This window comes from Protopterus annectens, chromosome 6.part0 (genome assembly GCF_019279795.1).
Source record: "Protopterus annectens isolate FY-2018-M chromosome 6.part0, PAN1.0, whole genome shotgun sequence".
Classification (NCBI taxonomy): Eukaryota; Metazoa; Chordata; order Ceratodontiformes; family Protopteridae; genus Protopterus; species Protopterus annectens.
Genome location: NC_056737.1, coordinates 267,477,346 through 267,496,290, shown reverse-complemented (window position 1 = coordinate 267,496,290; position 18,945 = coordinate 267,477,346). Strand labels below are relative to the sequence as shown.

Sequence of the window (18,945 nt, the reverse complement as noted above, 5' to 3'; positions counted from 1 at the left end):
CTAAGTTCATATTGGATGCAGCCTGGGATGTTATTGGGTCCCATGGAAGCTGTATTTTTTGCCTTTGAGAGGGCAGTGATGCCCTGTTCCTTAGAGATAAGGGGTGAGGGGCAGGAACTGGAGATGTCCTGATTTCCTGATGGGGGGACAGAGGGGTAAAATTTTCACTGACTATGTCAGCCAGTAGGTGGGCCATATCTACAGCATTTGTGTATGTGGTGTCCTTCACCACTATTTCTGAACAGATCTAGGTGCTTCCTTTGAGATTGCAGGCATTTGTAAAGAAGTCCTTATGATTGTCTCAAGTAGATGTGGCCAATTTGGACTCGAAGTTGGCTTTAGAGGATTTCACTAGTGCTCTTATTTGCTTGTTCAGGTTAAGGAGAGATTGCTTCCAATTGAGCACCTGCTCCTTCTTGGTCCTGGACAGCATTTTTTTTCCTTTTATTATATAGTTTATTTATTGCAGATGTCCACCACACAGGTTTACTCTTTCTTGCAGAGGATGATTTTGTCCTATCAGGCATTCCTGATTCCATACAGCTATATAAATGTTTGTATAGTACTTTGGTGTAGATTTGGACATTGGTGCCAGTTCCTACAGAGGGGCATGGGGCTGTGAAGCTGTTTATACCATCCCTAAGGAGGTTGTAATCAGCATTGGGGAAGTTTTTTTGTTTGTCCCTAGCTACAGGGGAGTCAGAGGAGACGGTGACTTTGAAAGTGACCGCTTTATGGTTGGACTTTACTAGGGAGGATGATACTGTAGGGGTGTTGCAGTGGTTGCTCATGTTGGTTAATACCAAGTCCAAGATATTATCACCTCTTGTGGGGGTATCGACTAGCTGTTCCAAGGCATTTGCATTGATAAACTCGAGGAATCTCTGGGTATTTGTGTTATGTCATGAATAGTTTTTCCAGTCTATGGTAGGGAAGTTAAAGTCACCCAGGATCAGAGCAAAGAGTTGAATCTTGATAGATTCAAAGAGGTTCAGATAGGTGGAGTAGGTGTCTTGAGTCAAATTTGGGGGCCTGTAGCTAGCTATGATTTTTATAGGGGTCTTGTCAATGGTTAACTGCACCTGGAGTGTCTTCTGTGCTTCATACTGATTGGCCAGCCAGGAGGTGTGTGTATCTTTAATATATATTAAAACTCCACATCCTTTGGCTTTGCTGCCCACAGTTTGGGGTCTGAATGTATGATAGGATGAGTAACCAGGTAAGCAGCTACACAGCTTTGAACCAGGTTTCTGTGACTGCACAAATGTCAGCATCTTCCAGGGTTAAGAATGCTTGCAATGAGTGCAGTTTCATGTTTAGACTCCTAGCATTTAACAGCATGACCTTTAATTTGCATTGTGTTGAAATTTTTATGTTGGTAGTATCGACCTAAAAAAGGCACTATGGGGGAGGCAAGGGCCTTTGCCAGAAGTCCAAATGAGACATATGCAGGCTATCTCTAGCAAAGCATCATGGTCTGTCGATCATATCTTCCCAGGCTGTCAGGTACTGGATCCCCCTGGAATAACACCAGAAACTAAACCAATTGCTAAAGTCAATAATTTTCTGTTTGTATTGAGGCATCATTCTGGGTGATGGTAGAATGCTGCTTAAGGCTAGGGACATACCTGCCTGGTACACATATTCAGAGAGGTCAATCCTGTCTCTCGTCATATGGTCCAGGGAGGTACGTCTTAAGTCATTCACATTGTTACAATATAAGAATCCAACACATAATGAATCAACAGCATTTAGATTTCTTACAATTTATGGCAGCAGTTACTTATAAGCTGAAATCAGTAGTGCAATCCTCTTGGCTTATTTGACAGTGCAATCATTGTTTAAATCTATATTACCAGAGACAGTATAACTTACAAACCACAAAGGAAAAATCTTAAATCAAATATTGGGGAAAAATTAACATTATGTTCCCATTACAAGCACAAACACAGGTATAGATATGTCTTTTGGATGTTCTCTTTGTGGCACTTGGGATGTTTGCATTTATATTGTTGGAATCTGTTGTTTTCCAGGTATTAATAGTTATGATTATTTTCACACGATTATCTATTACTTGTGCAACCTCTTGGGTGATCTGCATATGTGTCACATTTTACATAGGTTAAACGCCCAGGGTTTTATATATACATATCAGGAAACATCTTAGTGATATTAGACGTAAGAAATTGTCCAAGGCTTTATGCAAATATAGTGCAAAGCATTCTGCTGGGTACTTTGTTGAATGATTTGGCAAGGTTAAGGAAGACAGTAAGCACTATTTTGACCTGTTGCCTTGATGTCTAACAGGTACAGAAAACATGACCTGCCCTTGATGAAACCAAACTGGATTGGATCCTGTGTCTGAAGGAATCCAATGCCATTGTTTATCATGACCATGATATTTCTTTTCATGGCTTTGCATATGAGACTAGTCAAACTTACAGATCTATAGTTACCTGGGTCCAGTAACTACAGATCCATAAATCCAGTTTTCCATTCACTTGATATGAAGCCTACCTGGAAGCTATATTTAAATAGATTTTCTAGTGGTCCTGATAGGTCATGTTTCATACTATTAAGGAGACATCCTGGGATATTATTAGGGCCCATTGATGCAGTTCTCTTGGCCTTAGAGAGTGCATTTAAAATCTGTTTCCTAGTGATAGTTGGGGGGAGGAAGTATGGTTGAGGGTATTTCCTGAGGAATGTCAGGCAGAAGGGTAAAATTGGAGCTAAATTTGTAATCCAGTGGATTTGCTGTATCTTCTGGCTCAGTATAGGTGGCTCCATTTACATTTAGTTTGGCACATTGTTTTGTATTGCCTTTAAGGTTGTGGACATGAAGAATGCCTTCTGATTGTCCTTGGCCTGGGAGGCTATTTGAACTTAACATTTGAGTTTAGTAGACTTAATTAGCCCCCTGTGTTCCCCATTTAGTTTGACAAGGGAGTTTTAACCTTGCTGAGCATTGCACATCCTAATTTGTGCCATGATTTTTCTTTCTTTTGTAATACAACCTATTGATGCTGGGATTCTACCAGGGTGGCTTGTTTTTTTGAGTTTTTTATATGATTATTCTGGATAGGTACAGTTGTCTGTATACAGCCATTAATATGATTATACAGGGTTTCTGTGAACAATTCCACACAGACAGCTGTAGTCTCAGAGTTTGGTGGGCTTGTGATTTTGTTAGTACTAAGATGTTTATCTTAGGATAATTCCTAAATGTTCCAGCATTAGCTGTGGTACTGGGTATTGTTTTTATTTCAAAGAAACAGGTTTATGATCCAACCTGACCTTTGATGACCTTACATAAGGTGGAGGGGGGGTCTAATGTTTTCCCATGTTTCTGAGGATGTTAGCACTCCTAGTGGGCTTATGGACTAGCTGGTTCAAGATGTTTGCGTTTACGTAGTCCTGAAACCTCTAGGCCTGCATGTTTGTGGTCATGTTGAAATACTTTTTCAATGTTTCAACTGTATCCAGAACCATCCAAGCTAAGACAAGAATATTTTCTTGATTAACTGCACTTATACTTGCTTTGCACAGTGATCACTACTGTGTTTGAGCATTTTTAAGGGATTTATTTAATTTTGTGGCAAAAAAGTAATTTCTCTGTTTGTTGGCTTTTCTAGTCTGTGTGCCTCCAACTCTCATTGCAGAAGGGCAGATTATCCAGGCACTTACTTGTTTGTTGTTTATTCTGAACTTGAGAGGTGCCTTTGCTGCGCTTTTACATTAAGGGATTCCAGGATCAGACATCTTGTGGCAGAGGGTGTTTACCTGGGCTCTCTGAGTTGGGGATCACTGGAGAAAGCTCAAAGTGTGTTTTTTTTAATTGGCTACAGGGCATAAGAATCAGTTTACATGCTTATGTTCATCGTGTTACACTGCTGCAGTCATTACAATTGGGTTATCCTGCCGTCAGGCGGTTCCCCAGTCGGCCTGGTCCAGCGTCGGTTGCTGTCGCCTCCTCCCTGACGTCAGTACGACAGGGGTATATAAGATGCAGCCAACACCATTTTCTTCAGTCTTTCTTGCTGCGCGGTGCCTGAAGCAAAAGCAGTTCGCAAGTGCAGGTCGGCCATCTCCTGAGGTTTTCATTCCGAATCCAGAACCGAAGTCTTCTACAAAGCTAAGTACCCCGTTGGGGAAACTTTTTCTTGCCTCAGTCCGATGTCAGTGAAAGTTAATAACTTTATTTCTTGTGGGAAGCAAATACCTCATAAAGATTTCCATTCCTATTGTATCCCATGCCTAGGCCCTGACCACGACGTCACTGGTTGTCGGTTTTGTGCTAGGTTTGACAAGCGCACTATTAAACGTCGGTTTGATTTTGCTTGACATTATTTTGGTAGAAAATTCAATTATACCATGCCATCGGAACTTCCGATGACTGGAATACACAAAAAGCGCAAAGACAAGGATAGGCATCCGAGGCCCAAAACTGATGACAAAGCCTCTTCTAGGCCAGTCGCCGGTTCTCTGGTTTTCAGTGAGGTGCCTTTGCAGCCCCTGACGACCGCTTCTGTAGAACCACAAGCCGCCTCTGACTCCCACTTGGAGATGGCTGGGCCTTTGGACACACAAGTTCTTCAGCCTACCGAGACTAACCTTTCAGAGGGATCCGATGTAGCTGAGTAACCCATAGCTTCAGAGGGTGTCTTCAGACCTACTCAGTTAAGCATCAAACCCTCAGCTAAGTCTAAGCCTCCTTTAAAGTCAAAGAAACAAATGCAGCATTCTCCAGGACAGGCCTCCATGCCTAAGAAACAAATGCTCAAAATGGCCGAAGACCTAATCACTCTGATCAGGGGGTCCCATCCCCCTCCTGATAAAAGGCCTAGACAGGATGCAGACTATGACTCATCCGATCAGGTGTCTATCTCTTCTGATTCATCCTCAGACCTAGGATACTCTTTACCCCCTTATGAGGATTCTGATGCTGAGGGATCAGTTCCATCAGCCTCACCGCCTGAGGACTACTCCTTTGGGGAAACCCTACATACCATGAGGGAGCATTTCTACTGGGAAGGCCGGGATTATTCAGAATCCAAGAAAAGGCTCAGAGACTTCCTTTTGTTACCTCAACACAGACCCCTTGCTATTCCACCTGTGTTAGATATTGTGGATGATGTGTATACTGAATCCAGCTTAAATCCTGATTCCTTACCTCCAGCCCCTGTTAAACCTGACAGATACTACAGAGTCCCTGACTCACATAAATCTCTGTATAAAAGCCCTGTAGCTGACCCTGAAACTGTTTCTCAGGGACCCAAAGGAGTTAAGGCCTCATCAGCCAAGAATCCAGTTCCCTCTGACAGAGATTTCAGAGCATTAGACAGATGGGGAAAGAAAGTATATACGTCTGCAACTTTAGCAATGATTGCCTTAAATTGCCAGTTTCACGTGCTAAAATATCAGCAATTTTTACTGTCTCAGTTAAAACAGAAAATGCTTCCACAATCAGATCCTCCTAAGTTTAAAGAAATGCAGGATTTATTGCATGCAGCAGAACAAGTGGGAAAGCATACTTTGCAATGTGGTTTTGATTCTCTAGAGGCCTCCTGCAGAGCAGCAGTTACAGGATCTGTCATTAGAAGACATGCTTGGTTAAAAGAACATATGCTACCAGATCATGTTAAAGCAAAATTATTGGATGCACCTTTGCAGCAGGACGTGTTATTTGGAGTTAAGGCAGAAGAGGTATTAAAGAAAATGGAGGATAAGGCAAAATCTATGCAAACGGTGAAAGATTTCTTACAGGTTCGGCCTCCTAGATTTAGCAGAAACTGGCCAACTAAGAATTGGTCCTTTCCAATTACAGACAGACCTCAAAGGGGAAGATACAGACGTCCAAGAGGTAGAGGTCAAACACAAGGCCCTTACAGGCCTTGACGATGGGTTGCATCAGCCCAGAAAGAAGGGGAAGACAGGCCCCAACCATATAAAAAGCAGCTCCAATGACTTCCCACTACAGCTGCTAAACAAATCCTTCTTGGCAGCCCCATGGGTGGAAAACTGGCACTCTTCTACCACAATTGGCAAATGATCACCAAAGACAAATGGGTTCTCAACATCATATTTCAAGGTTACAGGTTCCACTTTCACACTCTGCCAAGGTTAAAAGGAATGCCAAATCTGCCACCAAATCAGTGGGCAGAGGCTCAAAAACAAATTACTGCACTCGTGGATATAAGAGCTATTCAAAAGGTACCATCACAGGAGCAAGGACAAGGATTTTACTCAAGACTCTTTCTGGTACCCAGAAAGGACAAAGCCTGGAGGCCCATTCTGGATCTTTCATCTCTAAATACTTACCTGGATGTTCCAAAATTCAAAATGTTGACATTACAGCAGCTTCTTCCCATGCTGGGCAAGAAAGCTTGGCTCGTGACTTTGGACCTCAAAGAGGCATACCTGCATGTCCCTATCAGACAAAACTGCAGACGTTACCTCAAATTCATAGCTGGTTCAATGCATTACCAATTCTCTGCACTGCCATATGGCTTATCTACTGCGCCCAGGGTCTTCACAAAGTGCCTGGCACCAGTAATTGCACTTTGCAGACAGAAAGGAATTCAAATTTATCCGAAACTGGACGACTGCCTGATTCAAGCAGAGAGCAAGGACATACTTCTAAAGCATCTGGCATTTGTAAAACAGTTATTAAGTTGCCTGGGGTACACAGTAAACAAAAATAAATTAAAACTAGTGCCCTCACAAGAGATTATATTCCTGGGTGCCAGCTTGAACACAACGGCCCAGATGGCTTATCTCACGCCAGACAAACAAGGACAACGGACTCAATATTTTCAATTGATGGCAGCAAAGACCCAACTCCCTGCAAGAAAAATTCTGCAGGCCTTGGGTTACATGGCATCCTGCATACTACTAATTCCATATGCCAGACTGCATATGATGAAACTACAATGGTACCTAAAGAATGTATGGTCTCAACACTGTCAAAGTTTGGAAACAGTTATACCACTAATCCCTTGCCTTCAACAGGAGTTTCAATGGTGGACTCAAGCTTGTCACCTCAACAAGGGGCAGCCTTTTACACAACCCACAGCCAGGCAAACACTGACAACAGATGCATCGGATTACGCCTGGGGAGCACACATGACAGGCAAATGTATTCAGGGCACGTGGCCCGCAGAACAAAGGCATCTTCACATCAATCAAAAAGAGATGCTAGCTGTACAAAATGCGCTTATAGCTTTCAAGGACCTACTGCATCCAGGACAACTACTACTAAAGACAGACAACACCACAGTTATGTGGTACATAAACAAGCAAGGGGGCACTCACTCCTACCCCCTATGCAGACAAGCTATGACCTTGTGGAACACAGCTATAAACCTTCAAGTTCATCTGCAAGTACAATTCCTGCCAGGAGAGAAAAACACGCTGGCAGACGACTTAAGCAGAAACATCATGGATCCCCATGAATGGGAGTTGAATCCACAAATATTCAGAATGATAACACAGAAATGGTGGAGCCCGGACATAGATCTGTTTGCATCCCCAATAAACTGCCAGCTACAAAAATTCTGCACAAGGAGTTACCATCCACAAGCATGGAAAGTGGATGCCCTCTCATTCAGCTGGGAGAACCTACAAGTATACGCTTTCCCACCACTACCTCTCCTGCCAAAGGTACTCATAAAAGCCAGGCAGGAAGAGCCAAAGATGATCCTGATTGCACCAGACTGGCCACGTCAGCACTGGTACCCAATCTTAAGGAGCTTAGCACAAGAACCACCCTGGATTTTGCCTCAAATCCCACATCTGCTGACTCAGCACAACAAACAAATACTACACAGCCAGCTAAAGACCTTAAACCTAGCTGCATGGAAGATTCCTTAGTCAAGCAAGCAATGCCTCTCTCCAAAGCTGTTATGGATGTCATTCTGGAGGCTTGAAGGCCTAGTACCAGGAAAGCCTATTCGGATAAGTGGAAGAGATTCTGTGCCTGGAACCAAGCTCACAGCCTTAACCCTCTTGTCCCAAACATTCCTCAGATACTACAATACTTAATTGAGATGCTGGACAAAGGACTGTCCTTCTCATCCATCAAGATCCATGCCTCTGCCATCTCTGCTCATTACAACACGGATCCACCAATTTTCTCTAATCCTCTGTTGAAACAGTGCCTCAGAGGGGCTAAAAACATAAGACCGCCCCGTAGAGCACCTACACCAACTTGGGACCTCAACTTTGTTTTGGAGAAGCTAACTTTACCTCCTTTTGTGCCAGCCAACACAGCAGAATTAAAGTATATCTCTTGGAAAACTGCTCTGCTCCTGGCAATAACATCAGCATGAAGAGTTTCAGAATTACAGGCACTAATGGCAGTGGAACCTTTCCTCATTTTCCACCAGGACAGGGTGTCTTTAAGAACTAACCCTACTTTTATGCCAAAAGTGGTATCCAGTGTGGCTCTAAACCAAACTATTCACCTACCAACTTTTTATTCTAAACCACAGAATAAAGGGGAGAGACTACTGCACTCTTTGGACATTCACAGGCAGTTACGCTTCTACTTGGACAAAACCAAAGCTTTCAGAAAATCTGAGCAATTATTGGTAGCATATGCTGCAGGAGCACAGGAAAAAGCCATTTCAAAACAGACTATTTCAAAATGGATAGGACATTGTACCTTGTTTTGTAATATTCTGGAATTTGATAGAGTTGTAACTTATGTTCATCTGTGCTGCCATTCCAATTTCATTCTTAGCTAACCTTTGCTGCTGTCTGGTGATATTTTGTTTTTGTGATATTTGGAATCTGATAGAGTTTTAACTTATTTTCATCTGTGCTGCTATATCCAATTAATTACTTACAAATTATCATGCATTGTTAAAACTGCATGCTTGTAAACTCCTGACTCCTGTACAGCCTGCTTTATAACATTTGTTTTTTTTTTTATTCTCTCTCTCCTTTGCATGCTCCAGCTTGTGCTCCTGCCCATCTGGCTCTAACCTGCTCTTCCCTACCGGAAGCCAAGCCCACACTAAGAACCCACAGCCAAGGAATTTCTGATCAAATCTAAACTCCCAATTTTCTCCCAGCAAGGAACTTTCAGTGAAAGTATGTGTTATTCTTAACCTTTTGTAACAATTTAAGGTAGTACATAAACTCAAGTAGGTTGTGGTGCGCTTCCCCTGCCAGGTTAGCCAGCAGCCAAAGCTTTCCCCTCTTCTCGTCTCTTAAATAACCCTGCTCTCCCAAGTATATTTCTATCCCTTTTCTGACTTCAGTAGCTCCCCCCCAACTGGATTTGAGACTTTGTTGTTTCAATCTAATTGCCCACTAGGTGACGCTCCTCTACCTTCTTGCTGTCTCTACTAATTTTCCCTCTCTCCTCCTTATCTTACCTACTTAGCTCCTATACATCTCTTCTACTGCTCTCTCCCTCTCTATTTCTTCCTGGATTACCTCTCCTCATTTTTTTTTCTTCTCTTCCACTTAGAAAATGCCCATCTCTATTCCCTCTCAAAGCCTATTACCTTCTTCTACTGTCATCTCTTCTATATGTCTACCAACAACTATATTTCTCTGTCAGTCTTTTAACCCACTACACATCTCTGCAAACTTACCTTCTGCTCTCTCTCACTCTCCTGATTGTTTTCCCTATCATTCTCCTTCCTTTGGCTCTTCCCCGCTCCGTTCGCCCTGCGGGCTCACTCCGCTACCCTACCCTGCCCCCAATTCTCACCCGCCCCCAGCACCTCCACATATATTCCTCATATTTCCCCTCCCTCTCTCACTAATTATCTAATCCTAGCCTTCTCCTCATTACCCCTCCCCCTCTTACTCCTCCCACACCACTATACTTTTACACTCCTTAACTTAGTCTCTTTCTCTCCCTTACAAACAATTTTAACCCCATCTACGTCCTCAACTCTCCCTCCCAATTTTCCCAGTCCACTTCCACTACTTTTATTCCATTCAATACTCCCTCTCTAAACATTTAATTCCTCTCTATTATGCTACTTCTTACCATTTCAAAACTCCCCCTTACCTTCCTTCCACACAAACTATCCCTAGCTCTCACCTGCAACCATTGCAGTCCATCCACTTTCATAACATATCTTCCTCTCTAATTCAACCTAACCTACTGTACCTATTCCATCCCAAACTCTTCTCCACAACAACTAAATCATTCACTCATATACTACAACTAGCCCCAAGCAGTCTCCCACTACATAAGCCCCAAAAGCTAAAAGTTATCATCTGCAATGACCTAGCCTTATCTGGATATATCCATCCCAACCCTGGCCCCTGCCACACCACTAACAACCCCCCCCCTCTCCCTACCTCTTCCACTTCACACGACCCTTCTCCTCCTCCCTCCTCTAATTCTGCTTCCTCTCCTAACACCCTAAAGTTCTTCACTATCAATGCCCAAAGCCTTAATAACAAAATACACCAGTTACAAGCTTGGATTTGCCACAACCAACCTGACATATTAGCTATCTCTGAAACCTGGCGAAAATCCCACATTGCCAACTCTGAAATCTTACCTCCTGGTTTCCAAATTCACAGAACCGACCGATTAAATAAAAAAGGTGGAGGCTCTGCGCTAATCTACTCTAACCATCTTTCCTTAATCCCCCTACAAATCCCAATTCCACAATTCAAAAATTCTGAACTAACCGCTAGTCTACTACAATTAAATAAACATAAGAATATCTGCATTATCTCCCTATATATCTCCCCAGGCAATAACATTTCTACCCTTGAAGATATTCTTCACTGGGCCTCAACTGAAATAAAATATGAAACCTACATCCTAGGCAATGTTAATATTGATTGGAATAAAATAAACTCAGCTTCCCCCTCCCTATTCATTAACCTTTACAACTTCTCCCAAGTAATCCACTCCACCACTCGTCCTAACAAAAACCACCCCCCAGGATCCATCCTTGACTGGATCCTAGTCTCTCACCCCAACAAAATAATTCTCTCTGGCACCAGCCCTGACTCCTTTAGCAACCATCTCCCAGCATTCATTTACCGCTCAGCCAACTCCATCCAACATCAACACCACTACATCCACACTCGTAATCTTAGCAACTTCAACCCCACTATTTTCTCAAACACTTTTAAACATATAAACTGGCAAATACTAAATACTCTTCCCCTTGTCAATGCTGTAGAACAAGGAAGCAAAAAAAGTGCAAAAAACAAAAATAATCCAAGCAACCAGGATGAAACAGCAAATAATGACCTCCAAGGAAATAGCGTATCCAAAATTTATTTATCCGCTTTCGTCGACAAGACTTCATCAGAATACAGAAAGTAAAAAATGGCAAGCTTAAATAAGTAAAATTTAATTAATTGTTCCAAGTTCATGTGCTGATTATGTTGGTACTATTATAGATATTAAGCAATATACAAGGAAGCTGAATTTATTTTATTTATTGCACAATTTATCTGAAACTGAAAAGTTTTTTAGTAAACCTTCCTGCTATACCCCCCCCATTACAACACACCATTAGAGTGTTTGAAGAAATTTGTACGCAGGATGTTTATGATATGTTAAACTCTAGACCCAGTAACTCTAGACCCAGTTATCATTATAATTTGACATCAAATCAAAGGAAAGCTCTAATGAACCTGAAGGCCGTATCGAAGGTTTTTAGGTTCATGAAAAGCGATAAGGGGGGCAACATTGTTGTTATGGAGCAAGGCACATACAAAAAGATGTTGACTGATATTCTTAAGAATAAGGATAAATATGAGGTCATTTCATTACTTGATATTCGTCGTTGTCAATGGTATATTCATTCATTCTTGTATGATGCACTTATGGCTGGGGACATTAGTCATGATATGTATGAGTTTTGTGTTGTTGACCAACCTAGAATAGGCGTTTTCTTTGGAATACCAAAAACGCACAAGTCTTTGACACATCCACCCTTCAGGCCTATTGTGTCCTCTCCACATTCTGTCACTGAGGGTTTGTCCCTTATTATTGATGCTCTGTTGGGACCCATCATTGTCAATGAACCATCGCATCTTCGTGATTCTTGGCATTTTTTAAGCAAATTTTGTTCTTTCATTTCGAACAATTTGTTCGATCCGGATAAACACGTCATATTTACTATTGACGTTGTTTCTTTGTTTACTTGTATTCCACACTTAGATGGGATTGAAGCAGTGTGGAGTTTTTTTAACTTCTATGGGATCTGAGTTCAGCAACAACTGTGTTTCATTGATTTGTAGATTTTTAGAAATTATTTTATTTAATAATTTCTTCTTATTTGATGGGGTTTATTACAGACAAAAAAGGGGAGTAGCTATGGGGTCACCTGCAGCACCTGCTTACGCCAATTTGGTTTTAACTTGGTGGGAACATCAATTTATTTCTTTTTTGACCACCAAGTACAATATATTGTTTTATGCTCGTTTTGTTGATGATTTAATTTTTATTATGGAAGGGGATTCACCCAAAGTTGATACCTTCATTGTTGAGGTTAATTCTTTGTCTCACTATTTGCAATTTGTAAAGGGCTCTGTTGGTCTTAGTGTTAATTTTTTAGATGTTTGTTTACAGTGGGACACCAATGACAAAAGATTTCATAGTCGGATTTTTAGAAAAAAGACATTCAGCAATGGGTACCTTCATTTTCGTAGTGGACATCCAAAGTATATAATTAATAATATTCCAAGGGGGCAATTTATCAGGGCCTGTCGCATGACTTCTAAGTTGAGTGATTTAAAGCTTGAGTTTCAATTCATCATGTCACTTTTTGTTGAGAGAGGGTATGACAAAATAATGTTGAAGCAAACAGCGGATGAAATTTTGTGTAAACGTGACACGCATTTCCCATCTTTATTGAATATTACTTCTGGAGAAGCCTTTTTGATCTCTGAAAAGGTTAATAATAGTCATGTCAATGCCAATTTGGCTTGTTCACTACGTATGAGCTCTGATTGTCAGCGCGTTCAAAATATGTTGACCAAGAACTGGAGAGTCATTAGGGGAAATCCAGATATCTTTAATGTTCTTGGTGATAAGCCGTTTTTTGTTCAAAGGAATAATTTTAATATTAAAAAGATTTTAGAACATAATGACACCAAAGTTATAAGCGATAGTGTTGCTCTTACCAGGAAGAGGGGGATGCATTGTTGCAATCAATGCAACATGTGTAGATATATTTCTGTTGGGCCTTTTGTTACAGTGGCTTCTTTTGATAGAATTTTTACGGTTCCTGGTTTTGTTAATTGTTGCACTCAAGGTGTCGTATACATTGCCCTATGTTCTTCGTGTACCGCATTTTATGTTGGTATGATGACCAGGCAGTTGAAAATTTGGATAAGAGAACATTTGTATAGCATTAAAAAATGTGATGTTACTAATGCCTTGTATAAACATTCTATTAATTGTCCATCTTTTAAAAAGTTTTTGTTTTCCATTCTTGAGGTCTGTCATAAGGATTTAAGGGATGGTGATTTTAAGAATTACCTTATGCAGCGAGAAACTAGTTGGCAGATCAGATTGAGATCTGATTGCCCCCCTGGTATCAACGATTCTATTAACATTAAATGTTTCTTGAAGTATCGTAAACTCAGAATTAATAAGGACAAGGGCAGTGTTTCTTTTCATTTAGTGTGAAATCTGTAGGGGTGCTTTAAGCACTAATTGTCAAAGTTATTATTCAATTAAACATGTGATGGTTTTTAATTAAATTTTAATTATTTAAGCTTGCCATTTTTTACTTTCTGTATTCTGATGAAGTCTTGTCGACGAAAGCGGATAAATAAATTTTGGATACGCTATTTCCTTGGAGGTCATTATTTGCTGTTTCATCCTGGTTGCTTGGATTAATGCTGTAGAACACTTTAACTCTGTCTTCCTAAATACTCTCAACTCCCAAGCCCCTCCTAGAAACAAACGAGTCAAAGCTAATTCTGCTTCTTGGCTGTCCAAAGAAACAAAACTTAACATGCATCTTAGGGATAAATCCTGGAAGCTTTACCAGAAAAATAAAATGTCTTCTACCTTACTCCAATACACCCAACTATGCAACCAAGTAAAAAAACTTATCACCTTAGAGAAAAAAAACTACTACAATAAATTTCAGTCCGACATTAACAAGAACCCAAAACAATTCTGGAAAACAGTTAATTCCCTACTCCATCCAGGGTCCAGGAATAATCCCTGCCCGGACCCTAGTATAACTGACATGGAACTAAGCTCTCAATTCAACGCTTTCTTTACAGAATCCATAGCTTTGCTAACCAAATCTTTCCCAAACAATAATCCATCCAATTCCCCTTCCTCAACACCTAACCCTCCTAATAACTGTCCACTCAATTTCCAGCTCAAACCTGTTTCAACCACTTTTATAAAAAGGCTCCTATCCAAACTAAAGCCATGCTCCAATGCCCCCTCAAATGTGCTGCTGAAGGTATTTCTCTCCCAATCTCCATTCTAATTAACAGATCCTTAAAAGAGTCTTATGTACCCAAACTTTGGCATTCAGCCTACATTCTACCTCTTCACAAAGGAGGCAAAAACACCAATATCTCCAATTTCCGCCCCATTGCCCTACTTTCACCAATATCAAAAATTCTAGAAAAATGTGTCCACCACCAACTTAAGCCTTACTTAACTCAGAATCATCTCCTAACACCCACCCAACACGGTTTCAGCCCCGGCCACAACACCATTACTGCCTTACTATCCTTCTTAGAAACTGTAAATCGAGCCCGAGATTCTGGTCTACTAGTATCCACAGTACTCCTAGATCTCTCTAAAGCTTTCGATACCATCTCCCACAAACACCTTCTCTTTCATCTGTCTAACCTTCATCTCTCACAAGATACCCTTTCCTGGTTCTCCAGTTACCTATCTGACAGATCTCAAGCCATCAGATGGAAGAACTCTACCTGCTCCTTCTTACCAACTCCCACCGGTGTTCCACAAGGATCCATCCTTGGTCCCTTGCTTTTCAACATTTTTATAAATAACCTTCACTTTGTCATTCCTGACATAACAGTTATCCAATACGCTGAGGACTCCACCTTAGTCTGCACCGCCTCTAACCTTCCTGAACTTCTAAGTAAAACCCAAATAGCTTTCTCTACTACTGAGAACTGGATGCACCAAAACCATCTCTCTCTCAACTCCAATAAATCTAAAATACTTCTCCCCCCCCCCCCCCAGGGCTTTCTCTTTTGACAAAAATGCCTTCAAAGTCCTAAGCCAAACCAACTCTGCTATAGAAGTGGTCCCTTCTGCAAAGCTCCTCAGCATTACAATAGACGAACATCTTAAGTTCGATATCCACATACAACAAAACATAAAGAAAACCCACCAAAAGTTAGGTATGCTTTATAGGAATCACCGCTTTCTCTCCAATTCCTCCAGGCACACCTTAGCAACTACGTACCTTCTACCTTCTTTACTATATGGAGCCCCTCTACTAACTAACCTGTCTTCCTCTAACACATCCAAACTTGAAACTTGCTATAATAAGATCTCTAAATTTGCAACTAAATCTAAAAACTCTACTCACCACTGCTTTCCCTACAATCTCTGAACTGGCTAGAACTCTCTAACCACCTAGATTATCTCCAACTAACTTCCGCTCACAAATTAATATTCTACCCAGATAAATGCCCAGCCTTAACAAACATCCTTCCCCCATACATCCCAAATAGATCTCTGAGATCTGAACACCAAAATTTAATCTCTATCCACAAACCCAAACGTCCTGCAGGCCAGCTCCTTCTCTCTTTCTCTCTAGGCAAAAAATGGAACTCCCTACCTCCTTTACTTAGGATCATACCAAACTCTGACAACTTCAAGTCCAAACTTTTCTCTTAACTGTCTTCTAAATGGAAATGTTCCTGCTCTCACCCTACTTAAATTCTAGGAAATTTTCTCCTTTGAGCTCTCTATACTCCTTTCTCCATGCTCCCTCAAACAAATATTTTTCTATTCTCCTAAAACAAACCTAAGCTACACTCTCTGTTTGAGAAATGTCTCTCTTGACTCCAAGTATGTAAATATTGTAAATAACATGTAACCTCAGAGCCTTGTAGTATAGGCAGTTGAATCCTGCTGCCCTCAATGAAAACTCCGGTAAATTATGTTCTCTACTATCTTTAACTGTGTTTTAAAAGTATATTTTTTATGCATTTGCTTTTCTTACTGTATGAATTTTATAATTGTAACTTTACCTTCAACATTATGTAACCTTTATTATATCACATTGCTTATGGAGCTTTTCTCCTCGGGCCTCCACTGAAAATGGGCACTTTCTGGCCCAGTGGACTCCCCAGGTAATCAAACCAAAGTAAATAAATAAATAAATTGTATACATTTCTGCTACACATACCATGGAAAATCTGTACCTAGCAGCATTAGATCTCACTCCACCAGGGCAACAGCCACTTCAACTGCCTACCTCAGGGGAGTACTTACCAAGGATATTTTGGAAGCAGCAACTTGGAGTTCTGTACATACCTTCACCAAGCATTACCACCTGCCTCTATACTCTAAATACAGAGCTGGCTTCACCACTGCAGTGCTGCAGGGCCTTATAGCCACCCCTAATGCCTTATAGAACCAGCCACCCTTCCTCAGATTTGGGATTCTACCCAAGTGTAATGACATCAGCAGTGTAACACGATGAACATAGTACAGTTTTGTACCTACCATAAATGTAGATGTTTGAGTATATACACTGCTGCAGTCCAGGTTACCCTCCCTCCTTCCCCTCTTACTGGCCAGTACATACCTATGTCTTCTACCCTTACTACCTGTGAGGAGTATTTGCTGGTAGCTGTAAGTTGTTATTTGCTTTTCTTATGTATGTTTTATTAGCAATTGGAATTGCCTACCTATTTAGAGGCACCTGACATCTGGGGCAAGAAAAACTGAAGAAAATGGTGTCGGCTGCATCTTATATACCCCTGTCGCACTGATGTCAGGGAGGAGGCGACAGCAACCGACGCCGGACCAAGACTTTGGAACTCAGGCCGACTGGGGAAGCGCCTGATGGCAGGATAACCCAAGTGTAATGACTACAGTAGTGTATACACTCGAACATCTACATTTATGGTAGGTACAAAACTGTACTTTTTTGCTAGTAAAATCTGGCAAGTTGCAAGGCTCTTTCTTCAATTATAGGGAACTCTGCAACACTTTCCCAATGTTTCAGCTGCATCCATAGCCATCCAAGCTAAGTTAAAACTATTTTCTTGATTAACTGCACTTGTGTTTGCTTTATACAGTGATCACTACTGCTTTTGAGCATTTTAAAGCATTCATTTAATTTTGTGTAAAAAAATAATCATTTCTATGTGTGTTGGCTTTTTTAGTCTGTGTACCTCTAAATCCCTTTGCAGAAGGGTGAATTAGCCAGGGATTTTGTTGTTTGGTGGTAGTTTATTGTTTAACCTACATTTAAGAGCTGCTTTTACTGTGCTTTTACATTAAGAAATTCCAGGATCAGATGTTTTTTGGAAAAAAAAAAGGTGTTTAGCTGGTCTTTCTGTGCCCTGATGCTCTGCAGGAAGCTCAAAGCATAGTTATTTATTGGCTAGAGGGCATAGGAGTAAGTTTTCAAGCTATTTTTTTTTGTGCAGAGCTGTCCACCGGGCATTGATGGATAGCAGTGCCCTGTACAGTAGCAAATGCCTGGACAATAAAATGTACCTATAAAGTTAGGATTAGATACATAACCAGTTAAACAGTGTGGCATTTTGTGGAGATAAGCTTAGAGCAGCTAACTTGTGCATCGAATAGCACTTCCATATCCTAGAATTATATAATGTCTTGCACTTAACCCCAGAAACTACTCTAGGAGACCCCTGTTAAAACTCAATCCTTAATCCTAAACAGCCAACCCTATTACAGGACCAGCCATGTATATGTAATTTCTGAATGTTTCTGTGTCCAGCTTGATAGATTTAAGCATACTAAGGCAATGTAACAATTGCCTTGTGTTCTCAGATAACCAGTTAGTTATTCATTAAAGAATATAACATGATATGAAAGAGATGTAAATACACAACTTCCTTGGAGGCAAAAATCTCACATACAAATGAGATTTTCAGGAATACCCACACTACATCTCTCACGCATATACTGTTCACCACACACAGAGAATGTCTTATGCTGAGGCACTTAAAAGAGACCTTTCCAAATCTTAAAGACCCCCAAAGTCACCTAATGGCAACACTGCTCCTCAGCCGTCATTAAAGCACACACCAAAAACAACACCAAAAATCACACATAAGCCAACTCCTAATGTTCCCCTAGGTACAAAGTCCATAAGGCAAGCATACACTTTACCTAATACTCTTGTCAACGGGGACTCCATTGTGTGACACACAGATGCTCTTCTCACCAGGTTAGACAAGGAGAAGGTAATGGTTACTTGCCTATCTGGAGTCTGGACCCACAAAATCACATATGCCCTCAAGTTACTGCACCCATGCACCAATATGATTCTATCACAGTCCATGTGGGTGTATATGACCTAAGACATACTTGTTTTGGACTGCATGAAAACAGATGTAATGGATCTCTTGGAATATATATCACAGATAGGTAACAGCCTGGTCTTGCATTGAGCAGCATTCTACCTTCATCAAGGAAGATCCCACACTGGGTATATATATATACATATATATATATATATATATATATATATATATATATATATATATATATATATATATATATATATATATAAAATGATAGACTTTAATAATTGGCTTAGTTTATGAAGTCACTCCAGTGGGATCCAATATTTATCAGCATGGGAGGACATGGTCAAAATACCACATTGGTTTGCCAGTGATGGGTTACACCTGACTCCCCCTAAGTTTTGGGTATTGGCTATAACTTTATCCACCCCATTAAAGCCTTTTTTAAGCAATGCCAAAAATACAAAGCTACCAACATAGTGAAAA

The 18,945-nt window shown here is 40.8% G+C and overlaps 1 protein-coding gene across 1 annotated transcript in view; it reads left to right on the top strand.

Moving 5' to 3' along the window:
- The window catches only part of LOC122804254 (cytosolic phospholipase A2 zeta-like), a 1,019,603-nt gene that overhangs the window by 503,230 nt on the left and 497,428 nt on the right, over nt 1-18,945 (top strand). The gene's annotated exons all lie outside the window — the stretch shown is intronic.